This window comes from the organism of the source record quoted next, unplaced genomic scaffold, assembly GCF_019419815.1.
Source record: "Pyrus x bretschneideri cultivar Hongxiangsu unplaced genomic scaffold, Pyrus_bretschneideri_v1 Contig4, whole genome shotgun sequence".
Lineage (NCBI taxonomy): Eukaryota > Viridiplantae > Streptophyta > Magnoliopsida > Rosales > Rosaceae > Pyrus > Pyrus x bretschneideri.
This window is the reverse complement of record NW_025999723.1, coordinates 2,653,593-2,661,170: the sequence shown is the minus strand read 5'-3', so window position 1 is coordinate 2,661,170 and position 7,578 is coordinate 2,653,593. Positions and strand designations below refer to the sequence as shown.

Sequence of the window (7,578 nt, the reverse complement as noted above, 5' to 3'; positions counted from 1 at the left end):
CCTGCGCAAAACCCTAAACCCCAGAACACCAAAAATGTGCATATTCTTAACCTACTCATCCAATTTCTTCAACCCCAAGTCAAAATCCCTAAACCCCATCACATTCCTCCTCTGCAATCTCACCCCGACCAAACCCAAATCGCAGTCGACCTCCATCCGCAAAAAACAAGGCAGAATCCGCGACCACGGCTACGACAACTACATGGAAATCGAAAAAAAGACCCAAAAAGTCCTCAAATTTCAGGACCTCATCATGTCGCAGCCCAACCAAATCATCCAAGTCTCCTGCCTCGACCTCCTCGCCCGCCGCTTCGGCTTCAAACAGAATGAGGCCGGCGTTTTCGTGCTCAAATTCCCCCACGTTTTCGAGATTTATGAGCACCCGGTTCAGCAGATCCTCTACTGCCGGCTGACCCGAAAAGCCTACCTCCAGATTGAGCAGGAGAAGCAGGCAATGGTGGCACAAATCCCCGACGCCGTCACCCGCCTTAGGAAGCTCCTGATGATGTCCAACACCGGGCGGCTCAGCCTCTAGCATGTCCGGATTACGAGTGCGGAGTTTGGTCTGCATGATGACTTTGAATACTCGGTAATTCTCAAACAACCTGAATACTTTAGACTGTTTGATGGTGAGGAAATTAGGAACAAGTACATTGAGGTTGTCGAGAAAGATTGTAGTTTATCTGTTTGTGCAATTGAAAAACTTAGGGAGATTGAGTATAGAGAGAGAGGGATTGATGCCGAGGATATAAGGTTTTCGTTCATCGTGAACTTTCCACACGGGTTTAAGATTGGAAAGTATTATAGGATTGCGGTGTGGAAATGGCAGAGATTTTCGTGTTGGTCTCCGTATGAGGATGTTTCCGGTTATGACTTGAGGTCGATTGAGGCGCAGAAGCGGATAGAGAAGACAACAGTTGCTGTGATTCACGAATTGCTGTCGTTGACAGTGGAGAAGAAGATTACATTGGAGAGGATTGCTCATTTTAGAATGTCGATGAATTTGCCGAATAAGTTGAAAGAGTTTCTGCTTCAACATCAGGGGATTTTCTATATTTCGACTAGAGGGAATCACGGGAAGCTTCATACAGTGTATCTTAGGGAGGCTTATAAGAAGGGTGAGTTGATAGAGCCAAATGATTTGTGTTTGGCGAGAAGGAAATTGGCTGAGTTGGTTTTGATTAGCCCTAGGAAGGCAAGAATGGATAGTGAATTGGTTAGTTACTACAGAGATTGGGAAGACGATGAGACGGGGCAGGTTGGAAGAGAACGTGTTGGGAATGCTTTTGAGGATTTAGGAGGCGGGAATGATGATAGGCGGGAGAGGGATGTGGAGGATGGTACAAACTCAGATAGTGGTGGTGATTATGACTCTGATTGATGAGGATGATCGATTGTGGTGAAACTATGGATGAGAAGGTTTGCCATGAAGCCGAGTGAGTGAGATAGAACTCGTATTTGCTACTTGAATCTTCACAGTTGACAGTTGTGGAAGTTTCAGCAGGAAGAAGAATAATCGACTACTATATCATCTAACTTAAGTGTCTTTGAAACATGATGAGTGGTTGCTGATCGAGGGTGGCATTTATATGAAGCAGAATTGCTTCATCATGGGCAGCACCTCATACGGAGCTGGATTTTTGAAGATTGGTGGAGGGCAAAGTTCCGATGCCAGTAGCATTTTAGGCTTTTGCACAACTTGAAGGGATCCTGAAATTGAAGTTTTTGAGGTGAGTTAAAACTTTGGTTGTGGTTATCTTATCAGTACCATTGCCTCTTTACCTTGTGAATTCGAAAGAAACCATTTTTGAAGCATTTGAAGACATTGAACTTGAGCACGAATAATTGGACGAGATTTGCTTTCGGAGATTGTTCTTGAAGGTTTCTGAAATTAACCCAGACTATCACCACTGATGTGTAATATATTACTGAACATACCTTTGATCCTGAGGTCAAGCATTATTGCATTCAAATGGATCCTAAAATTCGAAATTTCAGGATAATATGTGGCTAGGTGAACTGAAAACATTCACGTCCTCCTGTACATTGGTTAGGCCAATTGATCAAGGCACAATGGGTATGCCCGTCCCACTGCATCCTAGTTCAAATCCTCTCACCATAGATTGTTGTAGTTTAAATGCCAAACAAGAAACATTGATGGTCTTGGCCAATTGGTCCAGAAGACAACGGAGGAACTTCTACGGTAAATGGATATATCGCCACCGTGACGTTCAGTGTGACAATGCCAAGGATAACACGACATGTAGAGAAAAATTGACACCTAGTATTGTTTTGGTGGCACATGACATCATGGTGACATTATAGTGTCAAAGATACAATGACATGCGGAGACAACTTAACACTTGCTATCGTAGCTAGGGATGGGCAATGATTATGGCGGGCGGGTAACCGCGGTTATTTACCCATAACCGTTTAAGCTTTTACCCACATAACCGTTTGCCCGTTGGGTATTTACATAAACGGGTATACCTACACCCATAATCGTTTATAAACGATTAACCATACCCATAACCGCATACCCATTTACCCATAACCGCGTATCCGTTTACTTTTTTTATTCTTACCCGTCTACCTATTTTTTTAACAACTTGAAAATTAAAAAGAAATTTGTCATAATTTTCTTCTTTCTAACTATTAAATACTATTATAAGTACATTTAACATGTACTTTTATATTAACGGCAATATTATTTATGAATATATGCGATGTCTCCCAATTATTTGACGGTCAATCTATTACAAGAATCATGCATAGTTGTAAGTTAATTAATAATCTTGTATATATATATGTGTGTGTGTGTGTGTGTGTGTGTAAGTATGCATCAGTCTGCTAATAGGTTAATTTGATAAATATTTGGATTTTTATTTAGAAACATATGTTCATCGATCCAAGCCATTTAATCGATTTATAATTTTGGGGTCAAATATTTATTGAAAACTCGAGGCCAATTATATATTTATAGGTACACATCATCTAATAATAACATGTTTCTAAATGCTCAAAGTAATCATTATCTTGAATTAGTCAAAGCTCCAAAACAAAACTGTCGAACACTAATGCTTTAGAACATTCAATCACATATATTAAACATTAGCCCGTTCTATCAACTATATTTTTCTCTCAAGTGAGGCATATATATATATTATGGCCCCTTGTAGCCAAATATATCTTGGGATACTAAACCTGGTTAGAAACTTTTTTTTTTTTTTAGTTTTACATATATTAAAATAAACGTTTAAATGGGTACTCATTTATAACCGCGGCTAATACCCATAACCACCCATTTAAATTTCACAGGTAAACAGTTATACTCATAATCATTTATTTATCTAAACTGTTACCCATAACCCTAACCGTCAAATTTAAATGGGCGGATAACCACGGTTATCCATAACCAATGAGTATTTGCCCATCCCTAGTGAGGATCATCCTGACCAAGCCATTGAAATTTTATCTAACGGCTACAATTATTATAAATTTTGGAGGGAATCCCTATTTGTAGCTGTTGGATAAAATTTCAACGGCCCGATGGGATTGGTCAGGAGGATCCTTGCCCTTTGCTTAGGAGAGGGTTCTGATCCGCATGTTTTGATATGAGTCTAATGTATTGCACAATCATAGGTATGGTCTAATAAGTAGAGCAATTAAAGTGTCCATAATTTGAAAACAAAATTGCACTGACTGTCGTTGAATGTTTTATCATGACTCTTCCAGAATTAACATGGAACTTTAAGTTACACATCAAATCTCATCATGTCATTGAAAAAAACTCTCATCTTTTTTAGTGTAAAATATATCGTTGTATTAAAAAAAAAAAAAAAAAAGTTACTCATCAAATCTCATTGTTTCATCAAAAATTTTATCCGACTGTTATTTTGAATTTTCCTCACAATTCCTGCAGATTAGTATCCAAATTTGAATTTGAATTTGCATGAAGCTATGAGAACTACAAGTAATTTTACATGTTTTCGTTGAGTCGTTTACAACAGTAAGCTTCATTTTTACTGGTATTTGTTACATGATTCTAGTCTACATGATTCGCGAGCATTATACATTGATTGTCTTATGTAAGTAATTGCTCAATAGGCTTTTGACATTGATTGTGTTAGCTTCGGGGGCTTTTAACATTACCATGATGGAGGACTACGTCTTACTGTTCGAATCATGTAAAATTATTTATTCCACCATGATAGGTAGTTTAGCTTGTACAAGTACCTATATGGCAGGTAGTTCAGACTGTAAAAATACTTATATAATAGGTAGTTTAGATTATAAAAGATCAGTTGAAATCTAAGTTTATGCCGACTAATATTATAATATTGATAGGTAGTTTAGCTTGTACAAGTACTTATATGACATGTAGTTTAGACTGTAAAAATACTTATATTATAGGTAGTTTAGATTGTAAAAGATCAGTTGAAATCTGGGTTTATGTCGACTAATAGGGTACCTGAGTTGAAAAAAAAAAAAAATAGAAAAATAATATAACTAATAGCGAGGCCCCCCCAAGAGATTTATAGGTTTTCGAAATTTTGGAAATGTCCTAAATTAATTTTAGGAAATATGTGGTGCGAATAAAATGACTCTAATTTTGGCTTATAGCACACAGTTTTTTGTGAAAAGAAAATTAAAATTTTTAGCTTTAAGAAATATTTTGCGTTGGAGTTAAAGAAAATATTGAAAAATCTTTGGATGTGATCCTACCGATTATTAGGTCCTGAAACTATTTTTTTTATTGATTCTTAAAGTGAGAAAATAGAAAAATATCTTTATATTTAGGTTTTAAATCATTGATTACAAGTGTTTAAAAATGAATTCTAATATATTTTGCACGGAAAAAATATATTTTGAAAATCATGAATATGATAGTTTGTTGTTATTGTGAGAGAAATAAAAGAAACATTAACAAAATAAAAAAAAATAAAAAACTGAAAAAAAAAATTGAAAAGGAAGGGATCGGTACGAAGATAGCAACTTTTGTTAGAATAAGTCGCTATTATTTTAGCGATTTTATGCAAATAGAATCGCTAGAAAATTACCGATCGTATCTTTTTTTTTTTTTTTTTTTTTTTTTTTTCTTTTTCCATTGAATAGCTATAGTAGAATAAAATGATAATCACAATGCAAAGTATCAACCTAACAACAAAAAGTGCTGACACATGGAGTCCTATTCATGGACCTAAATAAAAGTTCAGACTGTAAAAGTACTTATATAATAGGTAGTTTAGATTATAAAAGATCAGTTGAAATCTAAGTTTATGCCGACTAATATTATAATATGATAGGTAGTTTAGCTTGTACAAGTACTTATATGACATGTAGTTTAGACTGTAAAAATACTTATATTATAGGTAGTTTAGATTGTAAAAGATCAGTTGGAATCTGGGTTTATGCCGACTAATAGGGTACCTGAGTTGAAAAAAAAAAAATAGAAAAATAATATAACTAATAGCGAGGCCCCCCCAAGAGATTTATAGGTGTTCGAAATTTTGGAAATGTCCTAAATTAATTTTAGGAAATATGTGGTGCGAATAAAATGACTCTAATTTTGGCTTATAGCACACAGTTTTTTGTGAAAAGAAAATTAAAATTTTTAGCTTTAAGAAATATTTTGCGCTGGAGTTAAAGAAAATATTGAAAAATCTTTGGATGTGATCCTACCGATTATTAGGTCCTGAAACTATTTTTTTTATTGATTCTTAAAGTGAGAAAATAGAAAAATATCTTTAAATTTAGGTTTTAAATCATTGATTACAAGTGTTTAAAAATGAATTCTAATATATTTTGCACGGAAAAAATATATTTTGAAAATCATGAATATGATAGTTTGTTGTTATTGTGAGAGAAATAAAAGAAACATTAACAAAATAAAAAAAAATAAAAAACTGAAAAAAAAAATTGAAAAGGAAGGGATCGGTACGAAGATAGCAACTTTTGTTAGAATAAGTCGCTATTATTTTAGCGATTTTATGCAAATAGAATCGCTAAAAAAGTACCGATCGTATCTTTTTTTTTTTTTTTTTTTTTTCTTTTTCCATTGAATAGCTATAGTAAAATAAAATAATAATCACAATACAAAGTATCAACCTAACAACAAAAAGTGTTGACACATGGAGTCCTATTCATGGACCTAAATAAAAATTGGACTAATCTAATTGTTAGGCCATAAAATTGGGAAAGGGATCCTTTCCGGATCTCTTCCACAAAATCCATCCAATCACCTAATTCGGACCCTTGAAATTTAGTCCAACGGCTAAAGTTATTATAACTTTTAAAGGGGTCTCCTGTTTGTAGCCGTTGTATCAAATTTCAAGGACCTAGATTGATTGATTGAGTGGATTTGGTGGAAGGGATCTGGAGATGATCTCTTTCCAATAAAATTGGACCTATTTCAAGTCAGTTTATTTACACATAACATATTTGTAAGGAAGAAGTTAATTTAAACCACATATTAATGAAACTCTTTTTGTCAACTATAAGACTCCAAAACAAAACAAAACTGTCGAACACTTTAATGCTTTAGCACATTCAATCACATATATTAAACATTAGCCTGTTCTATCAACTATATTTTTCTCTCAAGTGAGGCATATATATATATATATATATATATATATATATATATATATATATATTATATGGGCCTTTATAACCAAATATATCTTGGGATACTAAACCTAGTTAGAAACTAATTATATATATTTTTTAGTTTTACATATATTAAAATAAACGGTTAAATGGATACCCGTTTATAATCACGGGTAATACCCATAACCGTCCATTTAAATTTCATGGGTAAACGGTTATACCCATAACTGTTTATTTATCTAAACGGTTACCCATAACTGTAACCGTCAAATTTAAATGGGCGGATAACCGCGGTTACCCATAACCAATGAGTATTTGCCTATCCCTAAGAGCAGTTCCAGTGTTGGCTGGTGCTCGGGGGAAAGGCTGGTGAACAAGGCCGTAGAGCCCGAGTGAGAGAGTCCACTGTGTGGCAGCCCGAGGGACAGGCCCAACCCGAGGGAGGGGTCTGGCATGAGTTGCCAGCCTGAGAGCCCGAGGGCTTTATGACGCACGGCTGACGTCACCCAGACGTCAGCCACTTTTTTTTTTTTTTTTTTTGTCAGGCGCGTGGCCCTTAAGCGTGCGTATGGGCCGACAGGATTTCAGGAATTGGGGCCCGCAACCGTCTGATTTGCAACGGTAATAAAAATAAAAAAACCTTCTTTAATATCAACCGTTGGATCTGAGATCAACGGTTGATATTATTAGCCTTTATAAATATAAATAAAAAAACCAGTTTTAAAAATCATAAATGTTACCGTTGGAGTGTTGAAATTCAATTTTTTTTTTAAATCCAACGGCAAAAATTAATTAGTTGAATAATTTTTTTTTAAAAATTGTAAAAAATCCGGAAAAAAGATTGAAAAATTTAAAAAAAAAAATATTTTTACTTTTCTATAAATACCTTCTCTTTATTATTTACCTTACACATAAAAAAATTGAAATTTAAAAAAAAAAATCTTATCGGAAATCCATCACCAATAATTG

The 7,578-nt window shown here is 34.7% G+C and overlaps 1 pseudogene; it reads left to right on the top strand.

Moving 5' to 3' along the window:
• Positions 1 to 1,848, top strand: LOC125468694 (annotated as a pseudogene).
• Positions 1,849 to 7,578: the final 5,730 nt, after the last annotated feature.